A 13,822-nucleotide genomic window follows, 5' to 3' on the forward strand; every position below is an offset into this window, starting at 1 on the left:
TCTTATCTAGATGACAACTAGACTAGAACAAGTAGACATCTGGAAACTACACACAGACAACCAACCAATCATAGTAATAGTTATCTCACGGTTCCTGGAAAGGAAAAAATGTAGTCAATAAGACTTGGTTCATTACATTGGAATAGAGCGCAATGGCAAGCCTGGCTAGCTCAGTCGGTAGAGCATGAGACTCTTAATCTCAGGGTCGGGGGTTCGAGCCCCCCGTTGGGCGTCACATATTTGCAAATAATTGCAGATGAAAGTTAGAAGTTGGGAGACGATCGTTAGTATTTTGTAATCATTTCAGAATAATTCTGTAGCGGATTGTAGTTTCCATAGTGTAGTGGTTATCACGTCGGCCTAACACGCTGAAGGTCCTCAGTTCAATCCTGGGTGGAAACAGGACAATGTATTTGTAGAAAGACTATCAAAGAAGCACATTTTGTTTTTTTGAAAAAGCCAAGCATTCATGTTTCTTGTTAAAAATGAAATCTACAATATGACAATGTGAAGATATTCGCAATGCTGTATCCGGAGGAAGTCAACAGAAAGGGGGAAATCAATGATGACTGTGGTTGTTGAAAAAGGTGCTATAACCCCGAAGAGACTTCTTCTGTAGCCAAACGTCAATGACTGTTGTTTTAGGGAAATGAAAAATGACTTGCGCTGGATGGGGAAGAATTCCATAAACACCGGAGGGGAATCTATATAGATTACACCAGAACCTGGAACAGTAGCTCCGGACAGAGGAAGAACATCATGAGCGTGCACCCTACGCTGCAAATGTTGAGTAGATTTAACAGTCATCAGTTAAAGAAGCCATATCGCGAGTGTGCGCTCTTCATTGGACGCTTTAGTTGGTTAATGGAGTCATGAGGCGAAGAAATTGAATTAAAACAACAGTATTCATTCACCATGCGCCCCTGGGTGGGATCGAACCACCAGCCTTCCGGTTAACAGCCGAACGCGCTAGCCAATTGCGCCACAGAGGCATGCTGATTGGTTAACGACACACTCGTCCAGTTCAACAGGCAAACCAAACATTACATTTTTTTAGTGTGGCCAACACTAATAAAATATTGCAGAAACATTGTGGGGCTTCCATAGTGTAGAGGTTATCACGTCGGCTTCACACGCTGAAGATCCTCAGTTCGATCCTTAGTGGAAGCATCAGTATAACGTTAGGAAATAATAATCGTAAGAGAAAAAGAAATGGAATGGAATTAATAACTTGTAATGTATCTTATCTAGATGACAACTAGACTAGAACAAGTAGACATCTGGAAACTACACACAGACAACCAACCAATCATAGTAATAGTTATCTCACGGTTCCTGGAAAGGAAAAAATGTAGTCAATAAGACTTGGTTCATTACATTTGAATAGAGCGCAATGGCAAGCCTGGCTAGCTCAGTCGGTAGAGCATGAGACTCTTAATCTCAGGGTCGGGGGTTCGAGCCCCCCGTTGGGCGTCACATATTTGCAAATAATTGCAGATGAAAGTTAGAAGTTGGGAGACGATCGTTAGTATTTTGTAATCATTTCAGAATAATTCTGTAGCGGATTGTAGTTTCCATAGTGTAGTGGTTATCACGTCGGCCTATCACGCTGAAGGTCCTAAGTTCAATCCTGGGTGGAAACAGGACAATGTATTTGTAGAAAGACTATCAAAGAAGCACATTTTGTTTTTTTGAAAAAGCCAAGCATTCATGTTTCTTGTTAAAAATGAAATCTACAATATGACAATGTGAAGATATTCGCAATGCTGTATCCGGAGGAAGTCAACAGAAAGGGGGAAATCAATGATGACTGTGGTTGTTGAAAAAGGTGCTATAACCCCGAAGAGACTTCTTCTGTAGCCAAACGTCAATGACTGTTGTTTTAGGGAAATGAAAAATGACTTGCGCTGGATGGGGAAGAATTCCATAAACACCGGAGGGGAATCTATATAGATTACACCAGAACCTGGAACAGTAGCTCCGGACAGAGGAAGAACATCATGAGCGTGCACCCTACGCTGCAAATGTTGAGTAGATTTAACAGTCATCAGTTAAAGAAGCCATATCGCGAGTGTGCGCTCTTCATTGGACGCTTTAGTTGGTTAATGGAGTCATGAGGCGAAGAAATTGAATTAAAACAACAGTATTCATTCACCATGCGCCCCTGGGTGGGATCGAACCACCAGCCTTCCGGTTTTTTTTTTTTTTATATTTAAACGATTTATTGTCACAATTAAAATTTAAATTGCTTTACAGATACTTGGGGCATTTACGTGATTTGTGACATAAGTGACTTGCTGTGGCCAAGGAGAAACATAACAAAGAAAAACAAAAAGAACCAATTTCGAGACGGAATTGAAAGAGGACAAATGATTTTGGTGAAAAATATAAAATTTAACAATACGACATCTGGGGGGGATCCAAGAAATTATAATTGTAATGAGAGAACAATGTTGTATAAAGATAAGACGAAATTTGTGGAGAATTTTGAGAAAGAATATTTAAGGATTAGGAGGTGACATCTGGGGAGAATTTTTTGAAAGAAGGAGGCTTGACCAGAGAGACTGTATTTCGTTTATGGCTGGGGTGAGGTTTTGGCTGCGGGCGGTCCAGACGGTGATGATGTAGGATTGAATGAGGGCCAGTATTTTCTCTTTATTGGGGCCATTTCCAATGTCTCCATTTATTGTTGATTTGAGTGGTTTTTGACATCCAAGTTTCGTTAGTTGAATTCGAAGCCATAAACTGATGTGGACTTTCTCAGAACAGAGTAACATAAGATGGTCGTCAGTTTCTTGGCCACCATTGCATAGAGGACATTGGTCATTTCTAGAAAGTCTGAGGCTTGTGAGGCGCATTTTGGTAGGGAGCTGATTATGGTTGAAATCCCAGACCAGTTCAGCGTTTCTTCCTTTCATTTTGGCCACCCAACGCCAGATGGAAGCCCAGTCGAGGTCTGGTTTCGCAACTTCGGTTCTCCCTGGTTGCCCAAGGTTAGCGATCAGGTGATTGTAGGTGGCGCGGTGATTGGATACGGTTGACGATGTGAAGATGCCAGCTTTAAGTAGATCGGTGATGGTTGAAAGTGCGGTGGTGAAGTATGGATGTGATGAATGGGTTGCATTAAATCTGGGCTGGGTGATTTGTTGAAGGAGATTCTTGAGGTGTGGACCCAACCAATAAACGGCTGCAGCTCTCTCAATAGCCTCGGGATGGATTAAAGATTTAAAGATTTGACGGGTGAAAAGGGATTTGAAGAATTGAAAAAGTAATGTGACTCCAAGTCCACCTTGGAGTCGGGGGCGGATCAAAACATTTAGGGGTGGGTGCTCTCTTCGTTGCGCCCAAAGAAATTTGTTGCATTTTTGTTGGAGGAGAAGGGCTTGGGTTTTGTTGCAAGGGAGTACATGAGCTATATGAACAAGTTGTGATAAGACATGTTGTTTCATGAATAGGACGCGACCATAAAAAGTGAAATGACGGTGTGTGTTTGTGATAAGAATATTTTGTATGATGTTGAACTGTCTTTGCCAATTGTCTCTTACTGTTGTTTTTATTTCAGAAGAAAAAGTAATTCCAAGAATTTTCAAGTTGTCTACTTGAGTTATCCAATCATGTGGCCAAGTACGTTTAGGATGAATTTGATTAAAATTGCTTCTACGTGGGATCGAACTCCTAACCTCAAGAATCCCATCCGATGCCGCTACCGTCTGCGCTACTACGGCTTGTGGACATTGATTTAAGGTCCAAGTGCCTAGACCAAGTAATTTTGTCTTCTCCTTGTTAATACGTGCATTTGTCCAGGCACAAAATTCTAGAATAATCTCGCATGCACGACGTACATCTTTCATTGATGAGACAAAAACTACTAGATCATCTACATATGCACGAACTTTGATGCGTTTTCCGTAGTGTTCAATTCCGTCAATACCCCTAGACAAGCAAACTAAAAGCGGTTCAATATAGAGGGCAAACAGATGGACTGACAGAGGGCACCCCTGTCGCACGGATTGTGCATTGTCCACAGTACCGACTATGTCATTACCGTTCAATGGGCATAGTTCAGTTATACTGTACAGCGTTTTCAACCAATCAACAAAGAGGGGGGGATAGCCCATGGCTGTCATTACTTCCCACAGAACGTCTCGATTGACAAGGTCATATGCTTTCTCTAAATCGTACGCGAGAATGGCGGCCGGTTTGAGAGAAGATACCTCTTTTGATTTACGACCTGTATTATCAATGACATCTCGGATTAAACACAAGCTGTCAAAGATATAGCGGCCGGGTACACCACCTTTTTGATGTGAGTCTAGAGAGTTTTGAAGAGATTTTCTCAGACGAAAAGCCAATACTGACGCGATTAACTTATAATCGGTATTTAACAAAGAGATTGGTCGGTAATCGGTGATTTTACTCGGTGATGGGATTTTTGGGACTAATCTTATAGCTGCCCTTCCCTGCGACGGCTGGAGTTTTCTTTTTTCGAGGACGCAATTCATCATTTCCAGAAAATGAACACCAATAACATCCCAAAATTTTATATAAAACTCAAAAGGAATGCCATCTGTACCCGGGGCCTTGTTCTTTTTAGTTGCCTTAAGGGCGATGTTAATTTCATCTACTGTGAACGGATCTACAAGAAAGTTGCCACTCTCCGGGATCGAACCTAGTACTCCTCGATTCAACGCTTGAGCGTTTAACGACTGAGCTACCACTGATACACCCGAATCGTTTTTAGTGGGTTTTGTACGGGTAAGTGCACCTCTAATCCCTTCTAGAAATTTTCCAGCTAATTGGGTATTGGGGGTGGGCTGGTTCTGAAAAATTCTACTAAAGTGTTCAATTATTTCTTGATTAATCTGCTCAGGTTGGGTAATTTTACAGTTATCATTAGTTTTGAGCTGAGTGATCAGAGACTTCTGGAAATTGCTCGTTGACTTGTTCATATGAAAGGTAGATGGCTCTTCTTCGGCTATACTTTGAACGCGTGAACGTATTGCAAATCCCCTCAATGCTTCTCGTTCCCAGGCTAGAAACTCACGTTTCAACTCCATGTAACGCGCATGATTGAAATTTACATTGTTCACGGTTTCTTTTAGTTGATGTTGGAGTAATTTCCTTTTGACTCTCTGATCACAGATTCTCTTTTTACAATAGTTAATTGATAATCGCCTGAGGCTAGGTTTGAAAATAATCTCCCACCAATGGTCTACGTTTTCAATGCGGGATGGGTGTTGGGACATTTCTTCAATAAAGACATGCACCAAGTTTATATATTCTTCTTCCTCAAGAATTGATGAGTTAAGTTTCCATAAATTCCTTAACTTATTTCTCACTACACTAGGAGGGGTGGTGCTGTTTATATACCCTACGATTGGTCTGTGATCCCCGAGTGGTAAGTCGTGCAAATGGATATCAGAAAATTTTACGTGATGGTGGCAATAAATTCGGTCCAATCTAGCCTGGCTAGCCGCACAATTGTACGTCCAACAAGGTTCATTTTTCCGAATTTCTCTCCAGACATCTGTTAATGAAAGGGCTTTTACTAAATCTCGGAGGGGTTCTAGTAATGCTAGTCTAATTTTAGGTGGTGTTGTCTTGCTACTTTTACGGTCATCGATCTCGTCAACGGCATTAAAATCTCCCAATATAATTGCTGGTGCCTTATACTGGGCAACATAAGCCGGAATAGTTTGCCGGAGGAAAGAATCTCTATAACTTTTATTTTGGTCACCAGATGGGGCGTAAATACACACGAAAGCAAGACCCTTTACTTCCATGGCTATCAGCCTCCCCTCCGGTTCAAACAAAATGTTTTTGGCGCTCAGCCCGTGTCGTACTAGGATGGCTGTCCCATGTTGTCTAGGACCGAGATTTGTGTGCATCTGGTAATGTTTAGTAAATACGGTGCTAGAGTGAAATACTACTTCTTGCAAACATATAATATCAAGTTTATTATGTAAAAAGAAATTGAGTATTATTTGAAGTTTGTCAGATGACGATATTCTGTTGATGTTATATGTCGCGATGTTAGTCATGATTAATATTTAAATTTGGGTTTAGAGGGTTGGGTTTTGTTATCGTGGGCTTTTTTCCTTCTAACGGCCTCCATTGCTTTGAGAGTTTTATCTTCTATGGGGGTTGATGGAGTGCCGAGGGGGACCCCCAAGGACTCCTGAGTCTCACTCACATGACTAGCCTCCTGGCTATCAAGTGGGCGTTGTCCTGGCTGAATACTCCCACCAGAAAAAGAAATGTCTTCATCAGGGTTTGACATCGAAACCACCTCGGTTGCATCCATCTCTTCAACCTCCTCGTTATCCATCTGATCTATCGTGGATGGAATAGATGGTACTCCAGGTGCGTTTGGAGCGGGTGGAACATCGTTCCCCCCAGAAAGGGCGGGAAAAGAATTAATGTCCACACCCGGTATCGAAACTGGAACCTCTCGAGTCGGAGACCCGAGTTCAACCATCTGAGCTATACCAGATACAATTTCCTCAGCTACCTCGCCCGAGCCAGAGGAAGAGGCAGTACGACTCCTCTTTTTTGATTGTTTTTGGTGGTCACGGAATTCTCTCGTATGTTTAATATTCTTTTTCTTAACCGATTTGGACGCAACAGACGAACCTACACAGTTAGTGTCTTCAGCGTCAGAATCGGTGTCAGAAGAAGATTCAGTTCCATCGGGTTTCGAAATTGGATCTTCTGGAGCTCCATCAAGAACGACCACAGTCGACGTCGTTGGCCTCTGGGCTAACTCAGGGAATGAAACGGCGTCAACAGTTGGAGCAATTGGCATTTGCCCGCCACCAATCGGTTCTGTCTCCTGGGGCTTCCTAGCAGTTGTCCTAACTGGCCCACGATTTGTTAGTACACTACTATAGCTACGTGTTCCAATGGGGCCTTTTGAAATGGTGCTGGGGTTGGTTAAACTACGGGGTTGCTTGGGGCAATTAGCTAAGACATGGGTGGGAGAATCACACATGCGGCATGTGTGCATTTGCCCTGCATAAGACACCATTATTGGTTCCTTGTAGCTTCCAAAGGTGATATAAGACGGAATGCTCTTGTGGATTTCCATATCCACGTTGACAATTCCAGTCTTTATCCCGTTCCACCTTGGAAGCGATCTATCCTGATACGTGTCCCAAAAAATCCGAGAAATCACTCCATACTCACGCAATCTCTTGTTTAGCAGGCTTAGGTCATCATCGAATTTGAAATGTTGAATTCTAACGCGTACAAGATTAACTGACCTATCTCTCACTCTAATTTTGACCTCCTTGCCACTAATGACTACTGATTCTTTAGCACTAAATTTATTCAAAAATTCAATATGGTCATTGACGGTCTTGAACCCAATTCGGAAAACGCAAATAGCTCGTCCTGGTAGGCGAGAAACTGCATCAAAGATGCTATCAGATTCATTACTATCGTGCTCGAAACATTCGTAGAACTCATGCCTGGTCACTTCAGTATTACCAAAAGAGATTTCGGCAGTACGTGGCCAGACGTCTGGGGATTCCGATCCCATTTTACCCACAATAACAGGGGCAAAAGGACGGGGAGAAAAATGCAAAAAGAGGGAACAAAACCAAAATGGCGCTCAACAAACAACAAGGGAAACAAGACACACAAGCAACAATACAACAAAAGAGAAACAAAAAAAGAACAAATAGTTTTTTGACTCACAGCAAGATGTCACACTTGGGAGCTCAGTTAGACACGTCTAGTCACAGCCGAACGCGCTAGCCAATTGCGCCACAGAGGCATGCTGATTGGTTAACGACACACTCGTCCAGTTCAACAGGCAAACCAAACATTACATTTTTTTAGTGTGGCCAACACTAATAAAATATTGCAGAAACATTGTGGGGCTTCCATAGTGTAGAGGTTATCACGTCGGCTTCACACGCTGAAGGTCCTCAGTTCGATCCTGAGTGGAAGCATCAGTATAACGTTAGGAAATAATAATCGTAAGAGAAAAAGAAATGGAATGGAATTAATAACTTGTAATGTATCTTATCTAGATGACAACTAGACTAGAACAAGTAGACATCTGGAAACTACACACAGACAACCAACCAATCATAGTAATAGTTATCTCACGGTTCCTGGAAAGGAAAAAATGTAGTCAATAAGACTTGGTTCATTACATTGGAATAGAGCGCAATGGTAAGCCTGGCTAGCTCAGTCGGTAGAGCATGAGACTCTTAATCTCAGGGTCGGGGGTTCGAGCCCCCCGTTGGGCGTCAAATAATTGCAAATAATTGCAGATGAAAGTTAGAAGTTGGGAGACGATCGTTAGTATTTTGTAATCATTTCAGAATAATTCTGTAGCGGATTGTAGTTTCCATAGTGTAGTGGTTATCACGTCGGCCTAACACGCTGAAGGTCCTCAGTTCAATCCTGGGTGGAAACAGGAAAATGTATTTGTAGAAAGACTATCAAAGAAGCACATTTTGTTTTTTTGAAAAAGCCAAGCATTCATGTTTCTTGTTAAAAATGAAATCTACAATATGACAATGTGAAGATATTCGCAATGCTGTATCCGGAGGAAGTCAACAGAAAGGGGGAAATCAATGATGACTGTGGTTGTTGAAAAAGGTGCTATAACCCCGAAGAGACTTCTTCTGTAGCCAAACGTCAATGACTGTTGTTTTAGGGAAATGAAAAATGACTTGCGCTGGATGGGGAAGAATTCCATAAACACCGGAGGGGAATCTATATAGATTACACCAGAACCTGGAACAGTAGCTCCGGACAGAGGAAGAACATCATGAGCGTGCACCCTACGCTGCAAATGTTGAGTAGATTTAACAGTCATCAGTTAAAGAAGCCATATCGCGAGTGTGCGCTCTTCATTGGACGCTTTAGTTGGTTAATGGAGTCATGAGGCGAAGAAATTGAATTAAAACAACAGTATTCATTCACCATGCGCCCCTGGGTGGGATCGAACCACCAGCCTTCCGGTTAACAGCCGAACGCGCTAGCCAATTGCGCCACAGAGGCATGCTGATTGGTTAACGACACACTCGTCCAGTTCAACAGGCAAACCAAACATTACATTTTTTTAGTGTGGCCAACACTAATAAAATATTGCAGAAACATTGTGGGGCTTCCATAGTGTAGAGGTTATCACGTCGGCTTCACACGCTGAAGGTCCTCAGTTCGATCCTGAGTGGAAGCATCAGTATAACGTTAGGAAATAATAATCGTAAGAAAAAAAGAAATGGAATGGAATTAATAACTTGTAATGTATCTTATCTAGATGACAACTAGACTAGAACAAGTAGACATCTGGAAACTACACACAGACAACCAACCAATCATAGTAATAGTTATCTCACGGTTCCTGGAAAGGAAAAAATGTAGTCAATAAGACTTGGTTCATTACATTGGAATAGAGCGCAATGGTAAGCCTGGCTAGCTCAGTCGGTAGAGCATGAGACTCTTAATCTCAGGGTCGGGGGTTCGAGCCCCCCGTTGGGCGTCACATATTTGCAAATAATTGCAGATGAAAGTTAGAAGTTGGGAGACGATCGTTAGTATTTTGTAATCATTTCAGAATAATTCTGTAGCGGATTGTAGTTTCCATAGTGTAGTGGTTATCACGTCGGCCTAACACGCTGAAGGTCCTCAGTTCAATCCTGGGTGGAAACAGGAAAATGTATTTGTAGAAAGACTATCAAAGAAGCACATTTTGTTTTTTTGAAAAAGCCAAGCATTCATGTTTCTTGTTAAAAATGAAATCTACAATATGACAATGTGAAGATATTCGCAATGCTGTATCCGGAGGAAGTCAACAGAAAGGGGGAAATCAATGATGACTGTGGTTGTTGAAAAAGGTGCTATAACCCCGAAGAGACTTCTTCTGTAGCCAAACGTCAATGACTGTTGTTTTAGGGAAATGAAAAATGACTTGCGCTGGATGGGGAAGAATTCCATAAACACCGGAGGGGAATCTATATAGATTACACCAGAACCTGGAACAGTAGCTCCGGACAGAGGAAGAACATCATGAGCGTGCACCCTACGCTGCAAATGTTGAGTAGATTTAACAGTCATCAGTTAAAGAAGCCATATCGCGAGTGTGCGCTCTTCATTGGACGCTTTAGTTGGTTAATGGAGTCATGAGGCGAAGAAATTGAATTAAAACAACAGTATTCATTCACCATGCGCCCCTGGGTGGGATCGAACCACCAGCCTTCCGGTTAACAGCCGAACGCGCTAGCCAATTGCGCCACAGAGGCATGCTGATTGGTTAACGACACACTCGTCCAGTTCAACAGGCAAACCAAACATTACATTTTTTTAGTGTGGCCAACACTAATAAAATATTGCAGAAACATTGTGGGGCTTCCATAGTGTAGAGGTTATCACGTCGGCTTCACACGCTGAAGGTCCTCAGTTCGATCCTGAGTGGAAGCATCAGTATAACGTTAGGAAATAATAATCGTAAGAGAAAAAGAAATGGAATGGAATTAATAACTTGTAATGTATCTTATCTAGATGACAACTAGACTAGAACAAGTAGACATCTGGAAACTACACACAGACAACCAACCAATCATAGTAATAGTTATCTCACGGTTCCTGGAAAGGAAAAAATGTAGTCAATAAGACTTGGTTCATTACATTGGAATAGAGCGCAATGGCAAGCCTGGCTAGCTCAGTCGGTAGAGCATGAGACTCTTAATCTCAGGGTCGGGGGTTCGAGCCCCCCGTTGGGCGTCACATATTTGCAAATAATTGCAGATGAAAGTTAGAAGTTGGGAGACGATCGTTAGTATTTTGTAATCATTTCAGAATAATTCTGTAGCGGATTGTAGTTTCCATAGTGTAGTGGTTATCACGTCGGCCTAACACGCTGAAGGTCCTAAGTTCAATCCTGGGTGGAAACAGGACAATGTATTTGTAGAAAGACTATCAAAGAAGCACATTTTGTTTTTTTGAAAAAGCCAAGCATTCATGTTTCTTGTTAAAAATGAAATCTACAATATGACAATGTGAAGATATTCGCAATGCTGTATCCGGAGGAAGTCAACAGAAAGGGGGAAATCAATGATGACTGTGGTTGTTGAAAAAGGTGCTATAACCCCGAAGAGACTTCTTCTGTAGCCAAACGTCAATGACTGTTGTTTTAGGGAAATGAAAAATGACTTGCGCTGGATGGGGAAGAATTCCATAAACACCGGAGGGGAATCTATATAGATTACACCAGAACCTGGAACAGTAGCTCCGGACAGAGGAAGAACATCATGAGCGTGCACCCTACGCTGCAAATGTTGAGTAGATTTAACAGTCATCAGTTAAAGAAGCCATATCGCGAGTGTGCGCTCTTCATTGGACGCTTTAGTTGGTTAATGGAGTCATGAGGCGAAGAAATTGAATTAAAACAACAGTATTCATTCACCATGCGCCCCTGGGTGGGATCGAACCACCAGCCTTCCGGTTAACAGCCGAACGCGCTAGCCAATTGCGCCACAGAGGCATGCTGATTGGTTAACGACACACTCGTCCAGTTCAACAGGCAAACCAAACATTACATTTTTTTAGTGTGGCCAACACTAATAAAATATTGCAGAAACATTGTGGGGCTTCCATAGTGTAGAGGTTATCACGTCGGCTTCACACGCTGAAGGTCCTCAGTTCGATCCTGAGTGGAAGCATCAGTATAACGTTAGGAAATAATAATCGTAAGAGAAAAAGAAATGGAATGGAATTAATAACTTGTAATGTATCTTATCTAGACTAGATGACAACTAGACTAGAACAAGTAGACATCTGGAAACTACACACAGACAACCAACCAATCATAGTAATAGTTATCTCACGGTTCCTGGAAAGGAAAAAATGTAGTCAATAAGACTTGGTTCATTACATTGGAATAGAGCGCAATGGCAAGCCTGGCTAGCTCAGTCGGTAGAGCATGAGACTCTTAATCTCAGGGTCTGGGGTTCGAGCCCCCCGTTGGGCGTCACATATTTGCAAATAATTGCAGATGAAAGTTAGAAGTTGGGAGACGATCGTTAGTATTTTGTAATCATTTCAAAATAATTCTGTAGCGGATTGTAGTTTCCATAGTGTAGTGGTTATCACGTCGGCCTAACACGCTGAAGGTCCTAAGTTCAATCCTGGGTGGAAACAGGACAATGTATTTGTAGAAAGACTATCAAAGAAGCACATTTTGTTTTTTTGAAAAAGCCAAGCATTCATGTTTCTTGTTAAAAATGAAATCTACAATATGACAATGTGAAGATATTCGCAATGCTGTATCCGGAGGAAGTCAACAGAAAGGGGGAAATCAATGATGACTGTGGTTGTTGAAAAAGGTGCTATAACCCCGAAGAGACTTCTTCTGTAGCCAAACGTCAATGACTGTTGTTTTAGGGAAATGAAAAATGACTTGCGCTGGATGGGGAAGAATTCCATAAACACCGGAGGGGAATCTATATAGATTACACCAGAACCTGGAACAGTAGCTCCGGACAGAGGAAGAACATCATGAGCGTGCACCCTACGCTGCAAATGTTGAGTAGATTTAACAGTCATCAGTTAAAGAAGCCATATCGCGAGTGTGCGCTCTTCATTGGACGCTTTAGTTGGTTAATGGAGTCATGAGGCGAAGAAATTGAATTAAAACAACAGTATTCATTCACCATGCGCCCCTGGGTGGGATCGAACCACCAGCCTTCCGGTTTTTTTTTTTATATTTAAACGATTTATTGTCACAACTAAAATTTAAATTTCTTTACAGATACTTTGGGCATTTACGAGATTTGTGACATAAGTTACTTGCTGTGGCCAAGGAGAAACATTACAAACAGAAAAAGAAAACATTTCGAGACGGAAATGAAAGAGGACAAATGATTTTAGTAAAAAAAATGTGGAATTTAACAATACGACATCTGGGGGGGATCCAAGAAATAATAGTTGTAATGAGAGAACAATGTTGTATAAAGGTAAGAAGAAATCTGTTGAGAATTTTGAGAGGGAATATTTATGGTTTAGAAGGTGACATCTGGGGGGAATTTTTTGAATGAAGGAGGCTTGACCAGAGAGACTGTATTTCATTGATGGCTGGGGTGAGGTTTTGGCTGCGGGCGGTCCAGACGGTGATGATGTAGGATTGGATGAGGGCCAGTATTTTCTCTTTATTGGGGCCATTTCCAATGTCTCCATTTATTGTTGATTTGAGTGGTTTTTGACATCCAAGTTTCGTTAGTTGAATTCGAAGCCATAAACTGATGTGGACTTTCTCAGAACAGAGTAACATAAGATGGTCGTCAGTTTCTTGGTCGCCATTGCATAGAGGACATTGGTCATTTCTAGAAAGTCTGAGGCTTGTGAGGCGCATTTTGGTAGGGAGCTGATTATGGTTGAAATCCCAGACCAGTTCAGCGTTTCTTCCTTTCATTTTGGCCACCCAACGCCAGATGGAAGCCCAGTCGAGGTCTGGTTTCGCAACTTCGGTTCTCCCTGGTTGCCCAAGGTTAGCGATCAGGTGATTGTAGGTGGCGCGGTGATTGGATACGGTTGACGATGTGAAGATGCCAGCTTTAAGTAGATCGGTGATGGTTGAAAGTGCGGTGGTGAAGTATGGATGTGATGAATGGGTTGCATTAAATCTGGGCTGGGTGATTTGTTGAAGGAGATTCTTGAGGTGTGGACCCAACCAATAAACGGCTGCAGCTCTCTCAATAGCCTCGGGATGGATTAAAGATTTAAAGATTTGACGGGTGAAGAGGGATTGGAAGAATTGAAAAAGTAAGGTGACTCCAAGTCCACCTTGGAGTCGGGGGCGGATCAAAAC

General features: G+C 42.1%; 21 non-coding genes across 21 annotated transcripts; 17 read left to right on the forward strand and 4 right to left on the reverse strand.

Annotated features, from left to right (window-relative positions):
• The first annotated feature begins 159 nt into the window (after positions 1-159).
• Trnak-cuu lies at positions 160-232 on the forward strand. The gene has a single exon. It is a non-coding gene; the product is annotated as a tRNA-Lys (tRNA).
• Positions 233-329: 97 nt separating this feature from the next.
• Positions 330-402, forward strand: Trnav-aac. Its single transcript has one exon. It is a non-coding gene; the product is annotated as a tRNA-Val (tRNA).
• A 516-nt stretch (positions 403-918) lies between these two features.
• Trnan-guu lies at positions 919-992 on the reverse strand. The gene has a single exon. It is a non-coding gene; the product is annotated as a tRNA-Asn (tRNA).
• A 105-nt stretch (positions 993-1,097) lies between these two features.
• On the forward strand, positions 1,098-1,170 carry Trnav-cac. Its single transcript has one exon. It is a non-coding gene; the product is annotated as a tRNA-Val (tRNA).
• A 230-nt stretch (positions 1,171-1,400) lies between these two features.
• On the forward strand, positions 1,401-1,473 carry Trnak-cuu. The gene has a single exon. It is a non-coding gene; the product is annotated as a tRNA-Lys (tRNA).
• A 97-nt stretch (positions 1,474-1,570) lies between these two features.
• Positions 1,571-1,643, forward strand: Trnad-auc. Its single transcript has one exon. It is a non-coding gene; the product is annotated as a tRNA-Asp (tRNA).
• A 6,239-nt stretch (positions 1,644-7,882) lies between these two features.
• On the forward strand, positions 7,883-7,955 carry Trnav-cac. Its single transcript has one exon. It is a non-coding gene; the product is annotated as a tRNA-Val (tRNA).
• Positions 7,956-8,185: 230 nt separating this feature from the next.
• On the forward strand, positions 8,186-8,258 carry Trnak-cuu. Its single transcript has one exon. It is a non-coding gene; the product is annotated as a tRNA-Lys (tRNA).
• A 97-nt stretch (positions 8,259-8,355) lies between these two features.
• Positions 8,356-8,428, forward strand: Trnav-aac. Its single transcript has one exon. It is a non-coding gene; the product is annotated as a tRNA-Val (tRNA).
• A 516-nt stretch (positions 8,429-8,944) lies between these two features.
• On the reverse strand, positions 8,945-9,018 carry Trnan-guu. The gene has a single exon. It is a non-coding gene; the product is annotated as a tRNA-Asn (tRNA).
• A 105-nt stretch (positions 9,019-9,123) lies between these two features.
• Positions 9,124-9,196, forward strand: Trnav-cac. The gene has a single exon. It is a non-coding gene; the product is annotated as a tRNA-Val (tRNA).
• Positions 9,197-9,426: 230 nt separating this feature from the next.
• On the forward strand, positions 9,427-9,499 carry Trnak-cuu. The gene has a single exon. It is a non-coding gene; the product is annotated as a tRNA-Lys (tRNA).
• A 97-nt stretch (positions 9,500-9,596) lies between these two features.
• Positions 9,597-9,669, forward strand: Trnav-aac. The gene has a single exon. It is a non-coding gene; the product is annotated as a tRNA-Val (tRNA).
• A 516-nt stretch (positions 9,670-10,185) lies between these two features.
• Positions 10,186-10,259, reverse strand: Trnan-guu. The gene has a single exon. It is a non-coding gene; the product is annotated as a tRNA-Asn (tRNA).
• A 105-nt stretch (positions 10,260-10,364) lies between these two features.
• Trnav-cac lies at positions 10,365-10,437 on the forward strand. Its single transcript has one exon. It is a non-coding gene; the product is annotated as a tRNA-Val (tRNA).
• Positions 10,438-10,667: 230 nt separating this feature from the next.
• Positions 10,668-10,740, forward strand: Trnak-cuu. Its single transcript has one exon. It is a non-coding gene; the product is annotated as a tRNA-Lys (tRNA).
• Positions 10,741-10,837: 97 nt separating this feature from the next.
• On the forward strand, positions 10,838-10,910 carry Trnav-aac. Its single transcript has one exon. It is a non-coding gene; the product is annotated as a tRNA-Val (tRNA).
• A 516-nt stretch (positions 10,911-11,426) lies between these two features.
• Positions 11,427-11,500, reverse strand: Trnan-guu. Its single transcript has one exon. It is a non-coding gene; the product is annotated as a tRNA-Asn (tRNA).
• Positions 11,501-11,605: 105 nt separating this feature from the next.
• On the forward strand, positions 11,606-11,678 carry Trnav-cac. Its single transcript has one exon. It is a non-coding gene; the product is annotated as a tRNA-Val (tRNA).
• A 235-nt stretch (positions 11,679-11,913) lies between these two features.
• On the forward strand, positions 11,914-11,986 carry Trnak-cuu. The gene has a single exon. It is a non-coding gene; the product is annotated as a tRNA-Lys (tRNA).
• Positions 11,987-12,083: 97 nt separating this feature from the next.
• Trnav-aac lies at positions 12,084-12,156 on the forward strand. Its single transcript has one exon. It is a non-coding gene; the product is annotated as a tRNA-Val (tRNA).
• The last annotated feature ends 1,666 nt before the right edge of the window (positions 12,157-13,822 follow it).

Source organism: Daphnia pulicaria, chromosome 1, assembly GCF_021234035.1.
Source record: "Daphnia pulicaria isolate SC F1-1A chromosome 1, SC_F0-13Bv2, whole genome shotgun sequence".
NCBI lineage: Eukaryota > Metazoa > Arthropoda > Branchiopoda > Diplostraca > Daphniidae > Daphnia > Daphnia pulicaria.